This window comes from Herpailurus yagouaroundi, unplaced genomic scaffold (assembly GCF_014898765.1).
Source record: "Herpailurus yagouaroundi ecotype Mexico unplaced genomic scaffold, PumYag 186, whole genome shotgun sequence".
In the NCBI taxonomy this organism is placed as follows: Eukaryota; Metazoa; Chordata; class Mammalia; order Carnivora; family Felidae; genus Herpailurus; species Herpailurus yagouaroundi.
In genome coordinates this window covers 24076280-24100672 of record NW_024412417.1, presented here as the reverse complement: position 1 = coordinate 24100672, position 24393 = coordinate 24076280, and the positions used below count along the sequence as shown (strand labels likewise).

At 35.4% G+C, this 24393-nt stretch overlaps 1 non-coding gene and 1 pseudogene across 1 annotated transcript; both read right to left on the bottom strand.

Moving 5' to 3' along the window:
• Positions 1–16173: 16173 nt before the first annotated feature.
• On the bottom strand, positions 16174–16275 carry LOC121043285 (U6 spliceosomal RNA). Its single transcript, XR_005796775.1, has one exon. It is a non-coding gene; the product is annotated as a U6 spliceosomal RNA (small nuclear RNA).
• A 7175-nt stretch (positions 16276–23450) lies between these two features.
• On the bottom strand, positions 23451–23929 carry LOC121043200 (ATP synthase F(0) complex subunit C2, mitochondrial-like; annotated as a pseudogene).
• Positions 23930–24393: the final 464 nt, after the last annotated feature.

The window sequence follows — 24393 nt, the reverse complement described above, 5'->3', positions numbered from 1 at the left end:
AAATGTACAGCTAGGCATACTGTAGATTAACGTTAAAAACATCACAGTTAAGGGAAAGTTCTTAAAAGCCACACAAGGATATGTCATATTACACAAAGGGGAAAAGGATACAAATGACAGCTGACTTCTCATGGCAAATTAACAATGCAGTAGAACGACATCTTTAAAATGCTGAATGAAAAAAAAAAAAAAAAACCTAGAATTATATAACCAGTGAAAATATTCTTCAATACAGAAGGGGAAATAAAATCATTTTCTGACAGACTCTGACAGATTGCATTTCTAATAGATACAACCTTTAATAAATGCTAAATTCTTCAAGCTAATGGAAAGTAATAAAAGAAGCCTACATCCACAAGGAGTATGTCTTAAGTTTATTTATAGAAGAGCTGTACCAAGGGGCACCTGGGTGGCTCAGTCGGTTAAGTGTCTGACTTCAGCTCAGGTCATGATCTCACAGCTCGTGGGTTCAAGCCCCGTGTCGGGCTCTGTGCTGACAGCTCAGAACCTGGAGCCTGCTTTGGATTCTGTGTCTCCCTCTTTGCCCCTCCCCGCTCATACTCTGCCTCTCTCTCTCTCTCAAAAGTAAATAAAACATTAAAAATTTTTTTTTAAATAAAAAAAAAAAGAGCTGTACCAAAATCCCAGACTGAATGGCCCATAAACAACAGAAATTCCTCACATTCTGGAGAGTGGCAAGTTCATAATCAAGGTATCAGTGTGGTCACCTTCCGGTAGAGGCCCCCTTACTTGTTCATCATTAGTGCCTTGCTGTGTTCTCACATGGTGGAAGGGGGGTAGGGGGCTCTCTGGAGCCTCTTTTATAAAAGCACTAATCCCATTCATGAGGGCTTCATCCTCATGACCTAAGCACCTCCCAAAGGCCTCACTCCCTAATACCAGGTGATAGAAGAGTAAAAGGAGTAAAAGTAACAGAAAAGGATATGTTCATTATTGTGTATCTATTACATATATATGCATATATGCTTAATCATATGCAATGTCTATAATATACATAATTAGTAATATACATAATTATAACACACACATATGTATGTTTTGTATATAATTAGCTTTCTATCATTGTATAACACATTATCAGCCCTTTAAACAATATAAAATTATTATCTTCATAGTTGCGAAGGTCAGAAACTTGATAGGTAGTATATAAATCTGGTCAGAGTCACATTTGGCTAAAATAAAGTTATCATCCTGACTTCAGTTATATTCTATGCTTGGGATCCACTTTTAAGTGCACTGATTGATGCCAGAAATTTTTCCTTCTCATGCTTTCCACAATGCCCCTTCATCTTCAAGCCGACAATGAAAGGTCAAATTCTTGTTCTTCTAATCTCCCTAACTTCCTCTTCTTTAGACATCCTCTGGTTTTATGGGCTCATGTGACTACACTGAACCCACCTGGATAATCCAGTATAACCTTATTTTAAAATCAAGTGATTAATAATCTTAGTGACATCTACAATGTCATTTTTTTTTCCATTTAATGGAACTTATTCTTGGGCATAGCACCAGGAGGCAAAGGCCATGGGGCCATCATTCTTCTACACATTCAGTGGATATATTATTAACTAATAAATTATTTTAAAATAAATTTATACATTCTGTGAGATTTGTAGTACATCCAGAAGTAAAATATATGACATCAAGAGGACAAAGTATGAGAGAAGAATAAATTGAATTGTACAATTATAAGTTTCTTATATTGTTCATGAAATAGCGTAATGTTATTTGAATACAAAATCTAGTAAGATATTTTTTATTTCTAGAATCACTATAAAATAAGAGAAATAAATCTCAGAGTCCTCATGGTGAGAGAGTCTGATGAAATAATTTTTTTTACTTTGGAGAGGATTTCCCAGAATGCTAAGAGCATTAGCCCTTAGACATTTTGCCAAAGTAGCAGGTCTCTAGTCTTTAGTTTCCACCCCGTGGACTTCATGTCTTACCCAGGCCTCTAATACACTAGCCACTTCGTGCTCATACAATCTTTTATTTGTATGATGTCATCAATTCAATGTACCAGTGATATTTCATGTAATGTCCAAAGAGTCTAGATCTCTTTGGAGGATATAAAAGGGAGCAAGGGAATCAACACAGCCCTGGAGAAATTGTAACTATACACCATTTTTTCTTCTAAGTGAATGTGAACTCATTCTGATTCTCTCCCCTAACAGAGAGAGATATAAATAAATCAATTTTATAAATCATACTTTGTCTCATGCCATGTTTCTCAGATCATGTTAATTCTCTCTAGTGCAGATACTGCATCTGGTAGAGTGTCTGAATTGAAGCTATCACTTCCTTGATATAATAGTATATAATTCTCATTCTCCATATTCTGTCTGATTTTTGTAGCATTTGGACTTGGAAGCTAAGCTGAGATATGGTAGGATTACCACTCTTGCATTCATTAGTTCTTTAAGGTGCTGTTAATTTTTGCTATTTCCTCAAACATGTGATTTAAAAATAAAATAAAATAAAATAAAATAAAATAAAATAAAATAAAATAAAATAAAATACTGGTTATGGCAAAGGGACAATTTCAGAGGTACCACATAGACTTCCAAACTACAAGAGTTCCTACCACACAGGCCAAGGACCAAATGTAGTGGTTATGCATTTTGCCAACTACATTGATTTTGATTATACATCTAGTGGTTAGAGAAATGACCTCTAAGTGGGTCTGTGGACTGACCAGTCCACTTAGTCTGAACTCAGCTTAATAGTAGCTTCCTTTATGTTCTAAATCTGTAAGGGTATAGGGGTTAATTATCAAAAGCTATGAAGTATCCAAAATTTTCTGTTTCCAAGCTAACAAGTCAACCTTTCACAAGTGCATGTATGATAGCAGAAGACATGAAACTCAGGTCAAAGACAAAGGCAAAGTGTTTTATTAGTCCTGACAGAGAAAGAATCTTGAGTTTCATGTTTGCATTAGTTCTCCCTGCTCTCTAAGTCCCATCAAGGTTCACATGGAGTGATCCCACAGAATGTTGCACAAAGAGTGAATTTGCCTCACAACTGAGGGACCTCAAGCTTTCAAACTCCAAATGTGTGATGAGGAAGCTATTAGAAAACTTGCTCAAATACCTTCCCAGAAGAAACATTATCTTTATCATCAAAGCCAAACAATATAACCTCTGTCCTGGAAGGGGACCCTATCTCTATCTTCTAAGGCTGTCTGCAAAACAAATATTATTTGGAAACTTATTACAGAACAAAAGTTGATTCAAGATATGCAAAAATTGAGAGGACCATGTAGAATTGTCTACCAACATCATGATGCCACTTTCAGATCTCCAGAAATCCATGTAAAATTGAACATTGTGTGTGACCAGCAATCTTGAAAGCATTTAGATATTCCCCCAATTATCCTTTCAGTGCAGTTATTGGAGTAATTATTTTCATTCCTTTGGGAAAACCACCAATGAACTGCCAAGATACTGGTCTTTGTACCACTTAACCAGTGCATCCCTCTTCGCTTTGGTAGATGGAATGACCTCCAAGCCTTCCCATAGAAGATGACCATCTGGTGAGTTTTGGAGAATGGATGGTGCATTCACTTTAACATGCTCATTACAGACATTATCCAACTCCGTATAGATCACTGCTTTTATTATGATTCCAGGAGCTAACATTGTAGCAGGTTTGCATTATCTCCAGGGATAGGAAGTAAATGTAGTTGCTTTTTGTAAGATTAATAGAGCTAATAAATCCCTTGCAAGACTAATCAAGAAGAGAGAAAACACTAATTAACAATTTCAATAATGAAAGAGTAGATACCAGTAGAGACATCCCAGTAATTAAAATGATGCTAAGGACATACACGGACATTATGCCAATATATTTGAAAACTTCTATCAAACACAAAATTTTTCTCCAAAAACAAAAATAAAGCAAAACCCAACTTACCTAAAAAAGCTCAAAACAAAATAAGAAAAATAAATAGCTCTATATCAATTAATATGGTTGAAAACAATCTTAAAAACTATGAACAGAATTCTAGGCCTAGATGGCAGCACTGGTAAATTTTATTAATACTTTAAAGAAACAAACAAATGTCTTATACAAACTCTTCCAGAAAATCTAGCAGATTGGAACAATTCCCAAATTGTACTGTGAGGTCAATATAACCTGACATGAAAATCTGATAAAAATATGGTAAAAATAAAATCAGATAATAATTTCTTATCACCATACATGCAAAATCCTTTAACAAAATATTAGCAAATTGTATCCTATTATACAGAAAGCATGATCAAATGTTATCTCAATAATGAAAAACAGATTTTACATTGAAAATCTATTTAATTAACTGCACTAACAGCATAAAGAGATATATATGATAATCTCAATAAATGCAGAGATAATGTTTGATAATATTCTATATGCATCTATAATAAAAACTCTCAGCACCTTAGGAATAAAAGCATACTTCCTCAGTCTGCTAAAGGAAACCAAAGAAAGAAAGAAATTTATATTGTTAGCATATACAAAAAAGCATTAGATTGAGCAAAATATATCAAACCAAACCATATTGACTCTGTTACTTTATTTGTATTAAACTCAAAGTAAGCAAAATAATTCATGATAATATAATCATAAAGTGGTTTCCTTAGTGGGTAGGGGTGCAGAGAAGGACTAGGAATTGACTGGAAACATTTGGGAACTTTCCATGGTGATGATGAACTTTCCATTGATTTTGGATAGTGGTAGAAAGATACACATATCCTCAAAACTCATCAACATAAAATAGTAGGAACTCTTCACTTTATTATATGCACTATATTCATAAATATCGAAGAAAAATATTAGGTTTTCTGGTAGTATTTAATTTTTATGGATGGATTCTGAACCACACTAACCAGGTATAGAACTGGAGATTCCAAGTACACCCTCCCCAGGCCTTCGAGACTGTTGTTCTCTTCTCCCACTTCTGACACCAAAGCTCAGGTTATCACCTATACTTCTGATCTACCAGCTATATATTGACTGTTCCAATGACCCCCTTCAGAAAGTTCAATTAATTTACTAAAGCATCTGACAGAACTTAGACATTTTACTTACTAGATTACTGAGTTATTATAAAAGGATATAACAAGAACATTCAGATGGGAGAGATACAAAGGGCAAGATATGGGGAAAGGGCAGGAGCTTCCATGCACTCTCCAGGAGGGCCACTCTACTCACATCTTCATGTGTTCACCAATCTGGAAGCTCTCAAAACCAGTACTTTTGGATTGCTATGGAGGCTTTATTACAAAGTCATGATTAAATCATTGACCATTAGAGACTGATTCAACCTTGAGCCTGTGTCCCCATCCTCTCCAGAAGTCCAGGTGTGGAAAGTAACTTCAAACCCTTTAATCACATGGTTGGTTGTCCTGGCAACCAGCCCCCATCCTTAGATAGGGTCTAAAAGTTACCTCATAAAATAACAAGAGGCAGTTTTATAACTGTAATCAGTTAGGGAATTCTAATGGCTTTATGAGCACTGTATAAGAGAATGAGACAAAGACCAAATATATATTATTATTATAAATCATAAATATCACAGCAGTTTTTCAGAGGTTGACAATTTCTTGGTTCAAATCCTCCAATTTTTTCTATCACAGTAAGAATTAAATTATATTTTTTTATGCCACATAAATTTCTTCATGATCGGTCCTTATCTACATCTAACAGTGTATTTGTTTTTGTTTTAACTTTGATTTTTTTCCTTCCAAGTTTTTGTCTAAATTCCAGTTACTTAACACATAGTGTAATATTAGTTTCATGTACAGGATTTAGAGGTTCATCACTTACATATAATACTCAGTGTTCATTACAAGTGCCCTCCTTAAAATCCATCACCTCTGTCCACCACCCCTCTATCAACCTGCAGTTTGTTCTCTTAGTTACCAGTCTGTTTCCAGGTTTGCCTCAATTTCCCACCCCCCATGTTCATCTGTTTTACTTCTTAAGTTCCACATATGAGTGAAATAATATGGTATTTTTCATTCTCTGATTGACTTATTTTGCTTATCATAATACTTTCTAGCTCCATCTATGTTGTTGCAAATGGCAATATTTCATTTTTTATTGATGAGTAATATTCAATTATATATTTATATATCTCTATATGTCTCTATCTCTATCTCTATCTACATCTATCTATCTATCTATCACTTCTTTGTTCACTCATCAGTGGATGGACATTTGGGCCCTTTCCATAATTTGGCTATTGTTGATAACATTACTATAAACATCAGGGTACATGTATCCCTTCAGATCAGTACTTTTGTATCCTTTGGGTAAATACCTAGGAGTACAATTGCTGGATAGTAGGGTAGTTCTGTTTTTAATTTTTCTGAGAAACTTCCATACTGTTTTCCAGGGTGACTGCACAAGTTTGAATTTATACCAAGAGTGTAAGAGGCTCTCCTTTCTCTTCACCCTCACCATCATATTGTTTCCTGAGTTGTTAATTTTAGCCATTCTGACGGGTGTGAGGTGATATCTGTCAACAAATGGTGTTGGGAAAATTGGATAGTAACATGCAAAAGAATGAAACTGGACCACTTTCTTATACCATACACAAAAATAAATTTAAAATGGATGGAAGATCTAAATGTGAGACAGAACACAATCAAAATCCTAGAGGAGAACACAGGTGGTTACCTCTTTGACAATGGCCATAGCAACTTCTTACTAGACACATCTCTGGAGGCAAGAGAAACAAAACCAAAAATAAACTATTAAGACTTCATCAAGAGAAAAAGCTTATGCACAGTGAAGGAAACAATCAACAAAACTAAAAGGCAATGTTTGGAATGGCAGAAGATTTTTGCAAATGGCATATCTGATAAAGGGTTAGTATCTAAAATCTATAGAGAACTTAACAAACTTAACATCCAAAAAACAAATAATCCAGTTAAAAAATGGGCAGAAGACAGGAATAGACATTTTTTTTCCAAAGAAGACATCCAGATGGCTAACAGATACATGAAAAGATGTTCCATATCACTCATCTCCAGAGAAATACAAATCAAAATTACAATGAGATATAACAATGTATTTGCCATTTTTCCTGCTCTCCACTTCCATCCAATGTTCAATTCAGCCTCAGATCATCATACCATTTCTTGTTGCTTCTCATTCTCTACTACACTTCTTTAATTTTTAAAAAAATTTTATTTATTTTTGAGAGAGAGAGAGAGAGAGAGAGAGAGCAGGGGAAAGGCAGAGAGCATCAGGTGAAAACCTATTGATCATCATTCAGTTTAACTGTCTCATCTTGTAAAGAATCCCTTCCTCAGAAGATTGGTTACTGCCTTCTCTGATTATAGAGATCATTATTCCGCATATAATCTTGCTACTGTACTCATATTTGTATGCCCAACTTTCCCTTAGAGTCACCAAGCTCTTCAGTAGCTACCATTTATTTAGTTTCTATTCTGTATAAGGAAGTGCACTTTTCACTCTAGATGCATATGAAGTAGATGCTAGTCCTTTTTCAAGTTTATGGGTTGGAACACTCCTCAGAGACTAACAGTTGTTAAGGGGAAGATTCAAGACTATAATAAAAGTCTTTCAAATCCCAAAGCTCTAATTTGCATCATAGTGTAATTTGCATAATACCAATTAGAACCATATCATATCATTCACTTCGAATAGATGATAAATCTGAGCCTCAGATGTCAAAACTTGTCCACGTCCAGAGACAGGACTGGGTTTAAAAATATTCTAGGACAACATACCCATTTCCCATTCCATCAGAGATTTACAGATAAATGACTAGGTAAAGACTTCCATGACCACATGGGTTTATAAGGAAAGGACTAAAAAAGACTGAAAAATAAAGCTTAGGTATTGAGATTTTAGGCTTAGTAAATGAGCGACAGAAGCAGGTTTATGGAGTAGAGGAACCTACTAGATTCCAGATGGCAGGTCTTGTCTTAATTATTAGAAGTGTGAAGTGATGATAGGCTTTTAGGAAAAATTCTTAACTGGAAATTTGGAGTAATTTCAATATGAACTCCAAACCTATTTGCAGCAAATGGTTACTGGGCTAGCCTAATTTATAGAAAGCTTGGTTAATTTCTCACATTCTGACCTACATCTTTCAATCATAGTAAGTAGTCTTTAACACCAGGCACTGCAAAGTGAGGCAAATTCTCATTCATTGGATGTAGTGGAAAGACGATGAGAGACTGGTGGCACTATCGATTCATTAATGTAAGAAGTCATTATCGATCATCTGTGATGTATAGGAAGATATTATAGACAAGTGTTACACGTTGAAAAGTGAAGTAAGCTTATATTTTAGAAATGGAGGCATGCAATCAACAAGTACACAGGGAAATGAATTTAAAATGGTATGAGCTGTGCTGTGAAGGAAATAAATACAAGACTATGATTTTTTAAAGTAATAATGCCTGTGCACATGGTAGGTAAGGGGAAGTCTCTTGATCACGTAGTCAAAAAATTCCTCTCTGATGACATGATATTTGAGTTTAGAAGGCCACTAAAAAATGAAAGAAATCAAGGAAGCACATCTTCAGAAAATAAAACATGTGCAAAACCTGAGGTGGGAGCACAACTGAGTGAAAACCAGAAGGAAAGAAGGCTACTTCAAGATTAGTGTTATTTTATAGATACATCTTTCAGAAACTGCTATCCCAGTCATTTTTTCTTTCCTTGTCCTAGTAGCAAAGGAAGAGTTGGATTATTGAGTTGAATCTCAAATCATTATCTCGCAAAGCAACATGTGCCAACTGTTGGTTCACCTTGCAAATAATACTCCCAGAGATGCCAACCACACTGTTATCCAAATACCAATCATCTAAACAAGGCTAGTCTAGTGGATTCTCTCACATAAATCTCTTATATCAAAACTGCACATACAGAAATATTTTTTTCATTCACTTAGCCCTGTGTGGCTTCATGCTTATAAAAACAGATGATGGAGTAAGATAGAAGTGGATCATGTTAAGTATACCTAATAATGCTGTGTTACCACATTCCAGTTTCTTTACTACTTAGTGCCTCCATTTCCCTATAATCTAGAAAAGGAATGATAATGGAATCAACCTCACAATATTTGTGTGAATATTTAATAGTTCATGCAAATTCCTTAGCAAATGCCTAGTGCACAGTAGATTTCAGCAAATGTTCATATCATTACTATTATAAGCTCTGCTTACAAGTTAAACATCTCTATAGCCATATTATGTTGATTTGTACAGAATTATCTCTACTCCTTTTCTTCATTTAAGCAAAATGTCATTGCATCTGTCTTTTGAACATTAGGCTAAACTCTGTTTCACTTTTATAAAGATGAGAATGAGAAATATAAATATTATACTGTAGAGAAAAATCTCAAATTCCAGGTTAATACTTGCTTTCCTTTTTTTGTTTCAACAATAAATACATACAAATACGAACATAGTTTGAAGTCCTATTTCATTATATATCTAGTTAATTGAGCTTCATTGGAGTAAAAAACTTGTGAGAGCATGTGTGGGTGTGTGTTGGGGGTGTGTGTTTGGAGTGTGTGTGTTTGAGGTGGTGTGTATGTTAGGGCGTGTGCATGTTAGGGTGGGAAAAGAGAGAATGAGGGGCAGACATTTCATTCTTCTATTGGTAGAAAGATTATTTAGAAACAAAACTATAGGTAGACATTAATGCAGATTTATTTGGATATAGAATTTTAAAAGATGATTATCTCAGATCCAGGCTTAACACTACGTATTTAATAGTTGCATAAATTGCCATTAATAGCTGTTGTATTTTTAAACATTCAAGGTTGTAGAGGACACTAAACACCAGTGATAAATAATAAACATAATACGGGCAAGCCAGAAGAAATCCTCACAGTCATGTCCACTTGAATGTCTAATAGGTATCTTAATATAAATAAATATATATTTTAAATCTACTTCCAACATGATTCTGATGCAATCTGATATTTCTCAGTAAGTAGAAATCCATTCTTTCAGTTTCCTAGGCCCAATTTTTCCAGCCATTTTCACTTATCTCTTTCATATATTTCTCATCCATATCTATCAGCAAATCCTATCAAATCCACCTTGAAAAAATGTCCAGAATCCAGCTATTTCTTATAATCATCATAACAACCCCACTGTATAGGCCCTGGCAGCCCTAACTTAGGGCATTGCAGTAGCTTCCAAACTGGTATCCCTGCTTCCACCCCTCCCTCAATGGTCTGGTCTCCATCCAGTAACCAAAAAGACCAGATATATTGCATTTATATTAACATCAATCAGGTAGCTTCCCCCTCACACATATTAAGCCAAATATTTTACTTGTTTCATTTTTTAGTTTTTATTTTTCTTTAAGTTTTTAATGTTTATTTATTTTTGAGAGAGAGGGGGAGAGACAGAGAGAGTGGGGAGGGGCAGATAGAGAGGGAGACACAGAAATGGAAGAAGGCTCCAGGCTCTGAGCTGTCAGCACAGAGCACCATGAGGAGCTCGAACTCACGAACTGTGAGGTCATGACCTGAGCCGAAGTATGACGCTTAACCAACTGTGCCACCCAGGCGCCCCTAAGCTAAAGTTTTTAAATGACCCATAAGACAACCAGCTATGTCACTGCCTTCATTTTTTACCATTTTTTCATCCTTAAATCTGCTTGCTGCTTTCACAGTGTCCTCTCATTCTCTTTATCGTTATGCCAATTTCTGCTTTAAGGACTATCAGTTGCTACCTCTTGACCTGAATTATTTTCTCCTGGATGTCTATAGTGGTTGACCTTACTTCCTTTAGGTATCTGCTGAAGTGTCACTTCCACAGAGGCCTTTCCTATTAAGTCTATATAAAATAGCTAGCCTTTACACCACTTGTGATCCAACCAACTGTGCTATATTTTTCCCTAAAACTCCTATTAGTACCTGAAATGTATTAATTTATGTCTAGAGCCTTTCTTTCGTCCCTACTAAATAGTACTCAATCAGGTAGTTTACTTAGGGAGAGGAGAGGACTTTGTGTGGAATCCCAGCAACTCAAGAACCATAAATGGTAATTTGTAGGTACTCAGTATTTTTTTATTTAAAAAAAATCAATGTGAATGATTTACATACAAATAGTAGCTATATGGACAAACACAGGTAAACTTAAGGAAAAAAAGCTATAACTGAAGCATTCCTAGTACAATATGACATCTAAGAAATATATGGAAGGTATTTTAAATTACTCCTTAAAAATTAATGTGCTTAATATTTTGCTTACAACATGAAATTTAACATCAAAAAAGAACAAAAGCAACATAAACCTTTTTCTGACCATTGATGAAATTATTTCCTTACAAGGAAAAAATTTATAATACTGAACTATGTGCTGTATTCCTCATAAAGATACATGTAAACTATGGTACAAGTTCAGAGAAGGGACCACAGTGGTTTTCAATGCAAGATGAGTGGAAAATCACACTAAAAATTTCTAGATTGACCATCTAAAGTCCAAACTTCAGCCTTAATCCAGATCTACTGAAGTGAATCTCTGAGAATAAAGTCCAAGAATATTCACTTGAAAAAATAATCTCCCAGATGTTATTTATCTGTATTGTTGTGACATCTGTATTATTATAAACATCTGTCAGTAGACTTGTGTTGACAAGAGCCTACTTGATTAAATGAACCATGTGTCTGAGTCAAGCCTTATTATCTTATATTAAGGTGTCAGATGTAAATTAAGAGAGTTACATTATTATTTTTTATTTTATTTTAGAGAGAGGGAGTGTGCACGAGCCAGGAAGAGGGGTGGAGGGAGAGAGAGGAGAGAATCTCAAGTAGGCTTCAGGCTCAGCATGAATCCTGACACGGGGCTCGATCCCACAACTCTGGGATCATGACCTGAGCCTAAATCAAGAGTTGGACAATATTAAACTTCATTTTGATTTAGTACAAGCCATATTTATATTTGGGTTTGCATTATTCTCTTCCCACTGAGAACATTAACTAAAACCACCAAGAGAAATTTTGGTTGCCTATGACGATGAATATTTCTATCTAATTCAATAAGGAAGAAATGTGGATTTGGGGGAAACTTTATAAAATTGTTCTTGGAGTGTATTTCATTTATTTGTGATAAATATATCATCTCTGTAAAACTAGGGATTAGAAATCAGTTTACCTTGATGCATCTATCAGCATATAGCTAAAAAAGGCTAAGCTGTATAATTCTTTCTTGTGTAGAAATTCTGGGTAAACAAGTAATGCAAGATGTCAATTTTAAATTGCACTTCTCCCTGTATTAAAGCATACCTGACATTCCCTTAATAAAAATGACAAATCAAATAAACAGAATTAGCAAATATTTTTTTAAAACACAAATGGAAAAAAGCAAACACTATTTTCTATATGCTTGATACATGTAACAAAATGGATACGATTAGTGAAATAATGACTAAAATAAGCAAGATTGAAAAGTACATTATAGTATAATGTTTTTAAGTTACAAAGTGACAAACACTAAATAATATAATCTGATGAAAATACAAGAAGAAGCAATGTAATAAAAATGGTTATTTGGGTATGGGAGGGAGCATGCAAACAATAAGGGTGTAGCATTGAAGTTGCACGAAAACTAAGAGATTCTAATACTCTCACTGAAAACGTTTGTCAAAATTTATCTCTTGTAAGATTAAATAGTAATTGATTGATATAAATTGTGCCTTATGAAATGAAAAAATGTCTAATGTTGTAATGTATGAATTAACATTCTCAAAATTATAAACATAACCTAATTTTAGGATGTTAAAAGAGAATTACCTCAGATATGGTACATATTTATCTTAGACACTGAAAACCGACTATTGTCAAGCATCTTATTCACTGCGAACATAGTTCCTTAAAAAAGAACAATAACAACAACAGCAAAAACTTCTCAAACAACAACAACAAAAAACCATCCAGCTGTACTTGAAGATATTTGGGGATTATTTGCTTTTTATCAAAAGCTATTTATTTGATTTATGCCTATTCAGGAAGATTCCAAACTAGAAACTTCTTTATAATGAATCAATAAATTAATAAATTTATTCAACAAATTAAAGATAAGATATGTGGCAATGATTTCTAATAAAAAATTTGTGTTTTTCCCTTTTTAATTCAATTTTGATACCTTACTTTATTATTTCTATGCACTTTTGAATCTGCTGACTATTCTAAGTATAGTGATCATGATACAAGATAACTCTGAGTTTTGTAAATAACCTTCTCATTAATATGCTTCCACAGCCAAGGAAAAGGCAACATTCAAAGGGGATTTATTCACATAAAGGGAGACAGATGTGCCTTCTAACTTAAAATATTTGAAAGTAAAAGAAACGTGATACAAGTAAAAGCATGCTTATAGATGAATATGAGTATGTCCTTTTAAAAGGAAAAGGTAACCATTTCTTCTGTTGATTTGGGGTAAAATTCCACAGTGCCTTTAGCTTCTTTCTGCTGGTAGGAATATTCTTTCAGTTCTCATTTTCAATGTAGGTTACTTGTATGATGTGAAATATTCTTAATGTATGAAGCAATTTGTCTGAAATCTTCTCCAATGGCTCCTAATTATTTTCTCCTATATTATACTTGGTGGGTGGGATGAAATAGATAACTAAAAATAAGCATGTCTCACATGTATTAAGTCCTTAAAATGCACCAGAAACTGTTGTGAACAATTTGTACATATTAACTCTTAAATTTTAACTTCCTCTGAGCTAAGCAATTGTTGCCTCCATGCAAAGGAGAAGAAAACAAGTCACAGACAAGTAAATTGTCCAAGGTCACATAGGTAGTCAGAAGTAAGATCTGAGATATGAAGTTTTGTTTAATTGCAGACCTTATGCTCTTAACCATTATGCTTTATTATATCAAGGTTGCTAATCTATTATCGCCTGAAGAATTAAACACCTAGAGAGTTAGCACAACTGAACACATGATTGAGGGAAACAAATGTTCCAATGCTTAGTACACTATTATGTAGCCAAATGAAAATCAATATGATTATCTGGTTTTTATATACATATATTTATTAAATAATGCCATATTTAAAATAATTGTGCTTTATAGCCATAAAAAAAAAAAACAACCCTCCAGTCTTCTTTAAATTTCTTTTCTTTTACTTTAGAGAGAGAGAGAGAGAGAGAGAGAGAGAGAGAGAGAGAGAGAGAAAGAGTGAGAGAGGAAGCTGGGGAGAGGGGCCCAGGGAGAGAGAGGGAGAATTTCAAGCAGGCTCCATGTTGGGCATGGATCCCACAATCCTGGGATTATGACCTAAACTGAAACTAAGGGTCAGAAGCTCACCTGACTGAACCACCTAGGCACCCCCAAATCTCTAGTCTTTAAATGCCTAAGCTTTGTAGGCACAGAGCCAATAATGTATTTATTTAGACCAGTTATGAACTCTGTTATTATGCTCCTTTGTGAGTAATTGAAATGGATATGGAATTTTAAACTGATTATGCTTGCATATTGTGGGTTAAGTCAACATCAGTGAAGAAACTGGACTTCTTATAATATAGTCCCATTAAAAATGTTGGGAAAAAAGAAAATTGAGTCATTTGATTTTGGGTTCTGTCTAGTGCCCTACCAAAATAGAAGTGTCATTCATATTTTTATTCAGCCATACATGTGTAATCTGCAGAATGACTGTATAGTCATTCTAAATACCTACGTTTCAGAGTCTATGAAAGAAAATCATTTATTTAACATCAAATAAGAGGGAGAGTAAGATATGAGGGGGAAAAAAAAAAACACACTGCTCCAACCTCAGAGTTTTCAGAATCCAGAAAACTCAGTCTTAGGCTAGCATATACTCAGTTTGTAAGAATAATCACCTAGATTTTAGGTGCTAAATCAGAAGTCAGCAAACTGCAGTCCAAATGCCTAATGTGACCTTCTGCCTGTTTTTGTTTGCTTTCCATGTTGAACTAAGAAAGTATTTTTTTACCCTCAATGTTGAAAACAATCAAAAGCATCATATTGCCTGATGCATGAAAGTTATAGGAAATCAAAATTTGGCAGCTGTATATAAGGTTTGTTTGTTTGTGGTTTTTTTTTCAAACACTAAGCACATTCATTCCTTTATGTATTGCCCATGGCTGTTTTTGCAATACATGGACATATTTCCGATGTTATGAAAGACGGTATAAATTGCAAAGCCTAAAATATTTGCTTTCTTTATAGAAAGATGTGCTGCCCCTCACAAATACTACCCATATGACATGGTAGCTGGGGAATTATCGTGCCGTGTGAAAGGAGCTAATCTCCATTCCTTTGCAGTGAATCTTTTCTAAGTAACTCAGTTTACTCTTCTTCATTAGATATGTCCATCTTGAACACTGGTTGTGACCGATTATTACAATCTTTATTTATAAATACTGTGTTTCTGTTGTCAAATATATAGTATTTTGTATCATATATGCAATATTACATTATGTAATCATGGTGTTAGTTTGAAAAAAAAACCTAAAAGCAGTTCTTATCCACAAATACTAGCACATTTAAATAGATATAAATAATGTATTATTTATTTTTTAAAGCATGAGCTATGTCTTTGGGTGTAATTTAAAGAAATTCTAACTTTAGGATAGATTAAAGTTGGGAATAAAACTAATCCTGGGGGATTTAACTATACCTCACATTTCTCAAGAGCAGTTTTTCCCCCCTGATTATATTTTGGAGGACTCTCTCGTCTTATTTTCTTAAAGCAACTTAATCTCCTTGCAGATCACAATATTAAAAATTAAATTCATACTGAGGACCTATATCTAAAAAAACAAAACAAAAGAATGGTTATCTCAGGTAAACTGTTCTACCATATAAATGAGAACTTTGGATTCTACACTATTGGAACAAAACTCTCCCTCCAGGCTTAATCTTCCATCAGAAAACTTTCTGTGTTGACTATATGAAAACTTCAATAGTTCTAAAGTTAAGGTACACATCTAATAATAAAGAATGGTATAATCTCTTCATACCCTAGTATGAATAAACCTTTTCATTGATTTTATTGTATTATGCAATTCGGCTAGGAATACTAATAATAAATTTTCTATTCAATTGTTAAACAGTTCTAGGATAGCCTTAATCATATTCTTTCACTATATTTATTTCACTTTTTTCCATAAGGTTTTCTTTTATTGAAAAGGCCATTCACAAAATACCATGTCCATAGATTACACAATATGGAGCACTTGTGCAGGGGCCAAGGTAATCTTCTCTGTATCATTGCAATTTTAATATGTGCACTACAGAAGTGAGCACCATATTTTTTATTATTTTTTTTTGAAAGTGTATTTATTCATTTTGAGAAAGACAGAGACAGCACCAGTGGGGAAGGGGCAGAGAGAGAAGGAGAGAGAAAATCCCAAGCAGGGACCGTGCTGCCAGCACAGAGCCCGATGCGGGGCTCAAAACCATGAAGCCAAGAGATCATGACCTGAGCCAAAACCAAGAGTAGGACACTAAACTGACTGACCCACCCAGGCACCCCTAGAGCATCAAACCTGTGTCTCCCCAGTGTCCATTGAATATTCCTCTGCATGTTTCACGAACAACTTAATCTCATAATGTTCAAACCTGAATTCATTTAGCTTTTCTTTTCTTTTCCAAATTTACTTCATGTTGAGTATTCTTAATCAGTGAATGCTATCAATGTCCAGTCACTTTTCCGAAGCCAAAATACCGGCATTATTCTAGACCTTTTCCTTACACTTTCTCCTCATTGCCGTGCATTCCCTCTCTCCACACATTGAAACATCTGGAGAGTACCAATTTTAGCTCCTAAGTATCTCCCTCTCTAGGTACTAAATACTCTTTTCTGTTCAACAGTCACATCCTCAGTTTGATTCATCATCTCTTATGCTCATGATGTTTATATTAGTCTCTTTACTAGATTCCTTGCCTAAATTCATTCTCAAACTATCCATATTCCATAACGCTTGCAAAATGAATAGGTAAATCAGATTCATTTTTTTAAACAAGTTTGCTTAAATAATTCAGTACACACTGCCCAAATTAAGTTCAAATATTGTTATGGCATAAGCAGTTCTGAGTCTTCATCCTATATCCTCCAAAATGCATGTCTTTTTTACATAATTGTATCCTCTAATTCAGCCTTGCTGAATTAGGGTCATTTCCCAGAACATGTTAATTTCCTCCTTGTACTTCTGGGCCTTTGGATAAAAAGCTCTATCTAGTTTGTTCTCTTAACTTTCTACCTGACCAATTCCTGCTGGATCTTTAAAACCCAGCTTAATTGTAATATCATCTGAAAAGTTTTTTCTAGTGTTGTCAGTGAAAATGGCAGAGTAAAGAAATCCAAAAGTTCATCCCTCCATAAAGGCAACAAAATCTTGTAAAAACTGTCAGAATCAACCTTTTCGGAATTCTGGAAACAGATCAAAAGCTTGCAACAACGAAGGCAAGATTTAAGCAAGAAAAGTATTCTGAATCTTGGTAAGAACAGAGAGACTTTTGGTATTTTAACTTTCCCTGTTCTCATTTCACATTCCCCAGTTAATACACAACCCTTATACAGGTACCAGTACCAGAGGGTGGACAAGAACTCATTCTCAAAGAATCGTGGCTATTTATTTTGACCTGTCTAACGGCTCTCTGAAAGACCAGCTTAGAGGGTTTGCCTTTATCCTGCTTAACTTGGAACTCTACAGGTGCTGAGGCAGCTTTCTGGGGCATTTGTCAAAAACATTTACAGGGAGATGTATATCTGTCTGAAACAATGGATAACACTTGGAGAAAATCACTCACTAATGAAAGAGCTTAGGAGAAAAGACTAGGGAATGAGATGCTTTAGGGAAACACCTGTTTTTAAAAGCTTCAACATAGTCCTGGGAATCTAGAAAGTCATGTGAATTTTCAGAGCAGGGCACATGCTCAATAAAGAATAAAGAAGGCCCTAAGCTCTCACTCTGACTGCCCTTCAGTATCTACACAGGGAGGAAGTAAAGGTTAAGGCAGAGTTGTAGACTGCTTAGCTGAGTGTTGAAGACATGCCCAGCATACATACATGCCACTGGAAAAGACTGCAGTTTATTGTTTCCAAGTGTTTAAGCAAATCTCTGTCCAGTCTCTAGCTCGTCACCAAACTAATAGAAACATTAGTGGCAACACACGACCCAGAATAGGGACTTTACAAATTAGCTCTGAAAAGTGACCAAACAAAGAATAGCAACAAGGAGAAACAGCAAACCTTGGGGGCATTGGGTAATCTGATTTCCACAGTTGCCAAATTATTATATTAAAAATGTTCAGTTTTCAACAAAAATATGATGCATACAATTAATATGATCATATATGGCCCATAAACAGGAGGGGAGGAAACTCAATAAACAGAAACTGTCCCTAAGGAAGCCCAAAATTGATTTTGTTAGATTAAGACTAATCTACTTTATGTTTCTATTTCTAGAATATGTTCAGAGTTGGCAAATCCATTGAGACAAAATATATTATTGGTTTCTAGGGGAAGGGACAGGGGAAAATAAGGAGTGACTCCTTAAAATGGGTATGGAGTTTCTTTTTGAGGTGATTAAAACTTTCAGGAATTAGGTGGTGGTGATGGTTGCACAACATTGTGAATATGCTGCATAGCACTGAATTGTATAATTTAAAATGTTTAAGGTGGAGAATCTTATGTCATATGAATGTATCTAAATAAAAATATGAGTTTCTCCACCCACTGAAAAACCTTTCAAGACTTCTTCACATTAGGTTTGATACTCTCTACAGGTATCATGGGTTCCTGTTACATATCTCTAACAGGAGAAATTGCTATTTATTTGCATGTCTTTTCACCTTGACTGTGGATTTATGGGTATTAGTGATAATACGTCTGTCTGATAGCTATAAGTGTGCTTGAGGTACAAATCCACCACACTGGAAAAATTTTATAATAGAACGTGCCTGCTAGGGATTTGTCTGTGATCATAAGGCAGATTCAAAATGAGAATGGTAATTGCCCTGAAAGTAACTGTCTAGAAGGAATATAGTAAATAGAATATGCTATAGCTATTCATCTTTCAGAGGTGGTCAAAAACAGCCACCTTTTGGAGTGGACACAGAGAGCCTTTTTCTGAGCCATCAAAGGCATTGCTATAGCTTGAAACATGCTAAGCACAAGTGAAACAGTTCAACTGTAAGATTCATAAAATTAAAATATAGGATATTATACACATTGTGTCAGAAAAAAGTAAAATAGAAGAGTAAATGCTACAGAAAGAGCTAATGGGGATATTGTGACAGGATCTGGGCCTGAATAATGGTTATTTAAACCTTCAAAGTGACTCACCATCTCCCCATCTGTATACAGAATTCGACCATGTCCAATTGGGTCGTTATCAAAATAAATGTGGTTAACAGATGTCTTCAAAGTCTAAGACAATTAATTGGATATGATGGAACAAGAATACATTTGAAAATTATCATAAGTTTGCAGGATTTGATAGCTAGAAAAACTGTAGTGCTTGTAATGGAATGAGGAAGACTAGAAGTCAATCCATTTGGAGTAAAAGATGATAACAAAGAGGATTGGACATGTTAGTATGAAGACCAAGTGGAATAGATATAAAATAGATATAAAATGCGAGAACTCAGGGTAAGGACAGACCTTTCTTAATATAAGCCAAGAGTTTTTGCAAACAAAATAAAAGTAGATGCTCTTCAAATTCACTGGGTTTTCTTGCTATAAATGACAGCCAGAAATTCATGTAACAAATAAGGAACATATTTTAGGCAAATTATTTTCTTTTTGTTGTTGTTTTTGTTTCAGTTTTTATTTTATTATAATAAACTTAATGCTGCAATCCAGCTAGACTTGGAGGGGAGTAAGGAAAACATGGAACCCATAGAACTGCAGGAAGAACACAGAGATCATAGGATATTTCCAGCAGATGGGGATGAAGGGGTGCTCTCCTGAGCTACAGAAGGAATGGTATCATAGTTAAGATAAAACACAAGTCAAATTTATTAGATTTGTCCACAATCAGCAATGGTTATCTTCTTACTGGTCTTGTCATTCCCGGACCCAGACCACTGCATGGCTTCCACAATGTTCATGCCCTCTTATACTTTGCCAAGTATAACCACTTCCTTGACATTCAACCACTTAGTCTTGGCAGTGCAAATGAAAAACTAGGAACCATTTGTGTCGTGTCCATCATATACCATGGACAAGATGTCAGGACACATATGCTTCAGGATAAAATTCTCATCATCAAATTTCTACCCCTGGATGGACTCACTGCCACCATCCTGGCACATTAATCCTGGAATAATTCTATGAAAGCAGTAGTTTTTAAAACCAAATCCTTTTCCCCAGTGCTCAGAGCATGACAGTTCTCTGCTGTGTTTGGAACTTTGTCTGGAAACAACTCACAGGAGGTGCAGTTGAAGGGCTTACAGTCCATAGTGATGTCGAAAAACACAGTGGTGCTGACCACGGTTGGGTGGCATGGATAGTGTGGGGTGGCAGCATCCACAAGGCAAGCAACTTTTCTTCTAATTCATATTTCTAATAATTGTTCTGATTATTAATTCGTTAATACATGTAATCAATATTTGCCAAAGGCCCAATATATGTTGAGAATAGATGGAGATATACTATTTACAAAGATCCCATCTTTATGCAGCATACATAGTGATGAAGTTAAATATGTCAATCAAGGAAGGTCCTAAAGTTTGATTTAAGAATATCAGTGAGTATATACATTGCAAATCTGTTAGCACATAATCTGTCTGCCCTCTTTTCCTCAGTAGATTAATTCACTGTTATTATTAAATTCATGGCAAGTCCCATAAGCTGCTTCACCAAGTGGAAGCATTTTCACTAAACAACTCAGTTCTGAGCTTAGTACTGCTTCCTTAGTTTGTCATTATTTTATGTACCAATAATGTGCTAAGTAAAAACTGTTTATTGCTGGGGCTTGGCTCAGAGCATATAAAATCAAGGGAGAGTATATAGTTTTCCTGTCACACACAAAATTTTACAGTCTAGAAAATGAAGCAAATTTATACAAATTTATACAAATATGAAATTATTAATTAGAGTTTGGAAGGAGATGCATAGCTTGTTAACTATAGGTAAAACCTGTCCAACTCAATGTTTTCATCAGAATTCGATATTAAGAGTTAAATACCAGTACCCAGGATCATGATTCAGTAGAATATCCTGTGTCCAGAGCAAAATGACTAGCCAAAGTGACAGGAGGTATTTTATGTCTCGTTCCACTAGCATAGTCTACGGTAGGCTCTTCATTCTCAGAGGTCAAGATGGTAGCATCTTGCTTGATTAGAACTATATTTATAATCATGTATGTCTCCAGATTTCAAGTTTAATTCCTTTAAAAATATCAACATTAATTAGATATAATGTATTTAAATTTTAACTTAGAATAGATTTATTTACAACATAACTGAAAAGTCTATAAATAGTACTTTAATTAGGTAAAGGATCTAAACAAAAAGAAAGCCTATAAGCAGAATATACATTCATTTCAAGTAAGATTGGAGGAATTACTATGGAATGATCATGCTCTAAGCCACAGAGACATTTTTAATAAATTCCAAAGTGGAAATCAGTTTGTATGACCAAGGTAAAATTGTTCTGGAAATTTATTTTGAATTTTTGAGCAAAGACAGTCTAGTGACAGGCAACTTCAACTCAGATCGTTGATGAATGGATATGAATTGGATATAAAAAGTCAAGGAAAGTGTATGCAAGGGAATGCATTGCAGTGAAAAAAAGTATTGTGAGCAAAGATACAGAAGTCAAGTATAGGTGATGAGTTAGGGAAATGGCATATAGTTAAACTTGGCCAGAATTTAATGGTTATGAAGAATATGCTAGGAAGGAATAGATCCAACCATTAGTCTTTGTATTAGCCATGACTTATTATTAGCAAGTGATATTTCTTATGGAATTATGGAATTCTAAGATGTGCAGCTTATTAGAGACTGTTTATATATAGCTAGATGGAGGAAATGTTAGGTTTTTTTTTTTTTCTCTTTTCAGGTAGCATGATGACTGGCATAAAAAGCTTTAGCAGAACATGTTTTATCTGCTGTAGCAGAAAATATCTTAAAAAGAATTTTCATCAACTCAGCTTGATTCACATGTTCATCTCTAAATCAGTTTTTTTCTGGCTGAGGGAATGGAGTTCCATTTGGTTCGACTTAGGTTAAATAACCACCACCACACCACCCTGCTAATTGAAATTGTTCCAATGGCTTATATCTGTTTTCCATTGCTGAATAACAAATTACTACAAACTTACAAGCATATTACAACACACAGTTATTGTCTCATAGTTTCCGTGGTCAGGAGTGCAGGCAGTTTAGCAGGGTCCTTTTTTCAGGGACTGAATGCCCATCTCTATTGACAGCTTAGCTAAACTAGTCCACATTATCCTACCGTGACATCCATTTTTGTGGCCAAGTGGATGGCGGGCCTTGAACTGACACTAATCCCTCTCAAGAGTGCAAGGATGTGCCCTCAATAACAGCCCCCAGAGCCACAAGACTTCCTCCAACATCTCTTGCAATATGCATTCTCCCCTGCCTCCCTGGCCTTTCCCCTTGTGAACCCCTTGGTCAGATACCCCACCCATAGAAGCTTACCAAAATCCTGCTTCCTTTGGTTTGAACTGACCTCAGCCTGGGAACTCCAAAGCATGCAACCCTTAGATCCTATAATGGAATGTGTCGCATACCCTACTGTGTTCTCTCTACCTGCCTTGAGTTTCCCGCATGCCCTTGGGGGTGTGACCTGCGTCTCCTTCAGAACCTATGAATAATAAATGTGTCTATCTTACTTTCTCTTGTGGTCTTCTGTTGAATCACTGTTCACCATCTGACACTCTGGGGGTCCACTTAATAGATGCTAATTTAACAAAGTCAATAATCTGAAAACTATACGAGACAGTAATCTACTTCAAATACCTTCAGATTGTTGGCAACATTCATTTCTTTTCTTTTTTCTTACATTTTTATTTTAACGTTTATTTTTGAGAGAGAGAGAGAGAGAGAGAGAGCGAGCAGGGGAGGGGCAGAGACAGAGGGAGATGCAGAATCTGAAGTAGCTCCAGGCTCTGAGCTGTCAGCACAAAGCCCAACAGGAGGCTCAAATTCACGAATAGTGAGATCATGACCTAAACCAAAGTTGGACGCTTTAACCAACTGAGGCACCCAGGTGCCTCATAATAAAAATAAATAAATAAGTAAATAAATAAATAAATAATATTAATTAATTAAATTAACTGAATAATACAAATAATAATTTTTTTTCTTATTAATACAGTATTTGTCTTCTCTGTCAAATTCTGAACCAACCACTTTCTCCGTGTAGGGAGGTGTAGGAAAAGGAACATACAAAGCATATGAGACCTGGGAGAAAGACCCATGGCATGTGAAGACAGCTCTGTCATATGGAGAAGAGGATGACAAAGGCCACCATCAGGCAAAAAAACCCCATCGCCTCTGAGACAGAAAAGCCTAGAATGGCACAGTCTAGGAGAAGAGCTCCTGCTTCAAAAAGGGGCTTCTGGCCTAACCAATGATGAGGCTCCCAAACACAGTCCCAATTCCAGCCTCAGAGGCAGCCACCCCTACCATGGCTCCCCCAGCCCCAATGAACTTGGCTGCTGTGTCACTGCCCCATGAAATGGCACTGGTTCTCAATATGTGGCTAGGAGTAAGTGAGGTCAGGGGACACATGGCTGCCAAGCTGCTAAGGCTCTCATCTGTCAGGGTCTCCAGTGGTTTTAGCACTACTACTGCAGATAGTGATTGGCTCAACAGCTGAGAGGTGCTCTTGACCAAGAAGGTGGTGGAGAACTTTGCACAGGCATACATTTTCAGGGGACGAGGGGCTGTGGCAGGAGCACTGTTCCCAGTGCAGAGAAGACAACTCATTTCCTGTGATTGTAAGAGGTCTCCCTTTTCTTCCTGGCCATTAGTGAGGGACCAGTCTCGACACTTATAGACCGCTTGTAGTTTCTTTTCATGTGGCCCCCTCAACACATTAGTACTAACTTCAATATCTGCAAGGAATTTTCTTTTTCTTTTTCTTTTTTCAGTTTGCTACTCATTGCTTGACCAGATACCATTCCTTAAGGTCTATAATAATTTCTCAAATAAATGCATGCATTTTTTTTGAAATCTTTGCTTTAAAAGTTAAATATAGTCTCCAAGGTGTTCTTATATAATTTTTCACTCAGATTTACCTATTGATTTTCTTTGAATTATCACCTCAAATCCTTGCTTGCTAATCTACTTTTTTCTCACATTCACATCTTTTTCCAAAAACAATGCCTTGTTTATAGAAATAACCTTTTACAACCCTTTAGCTACTTGGCTTGTCCAGC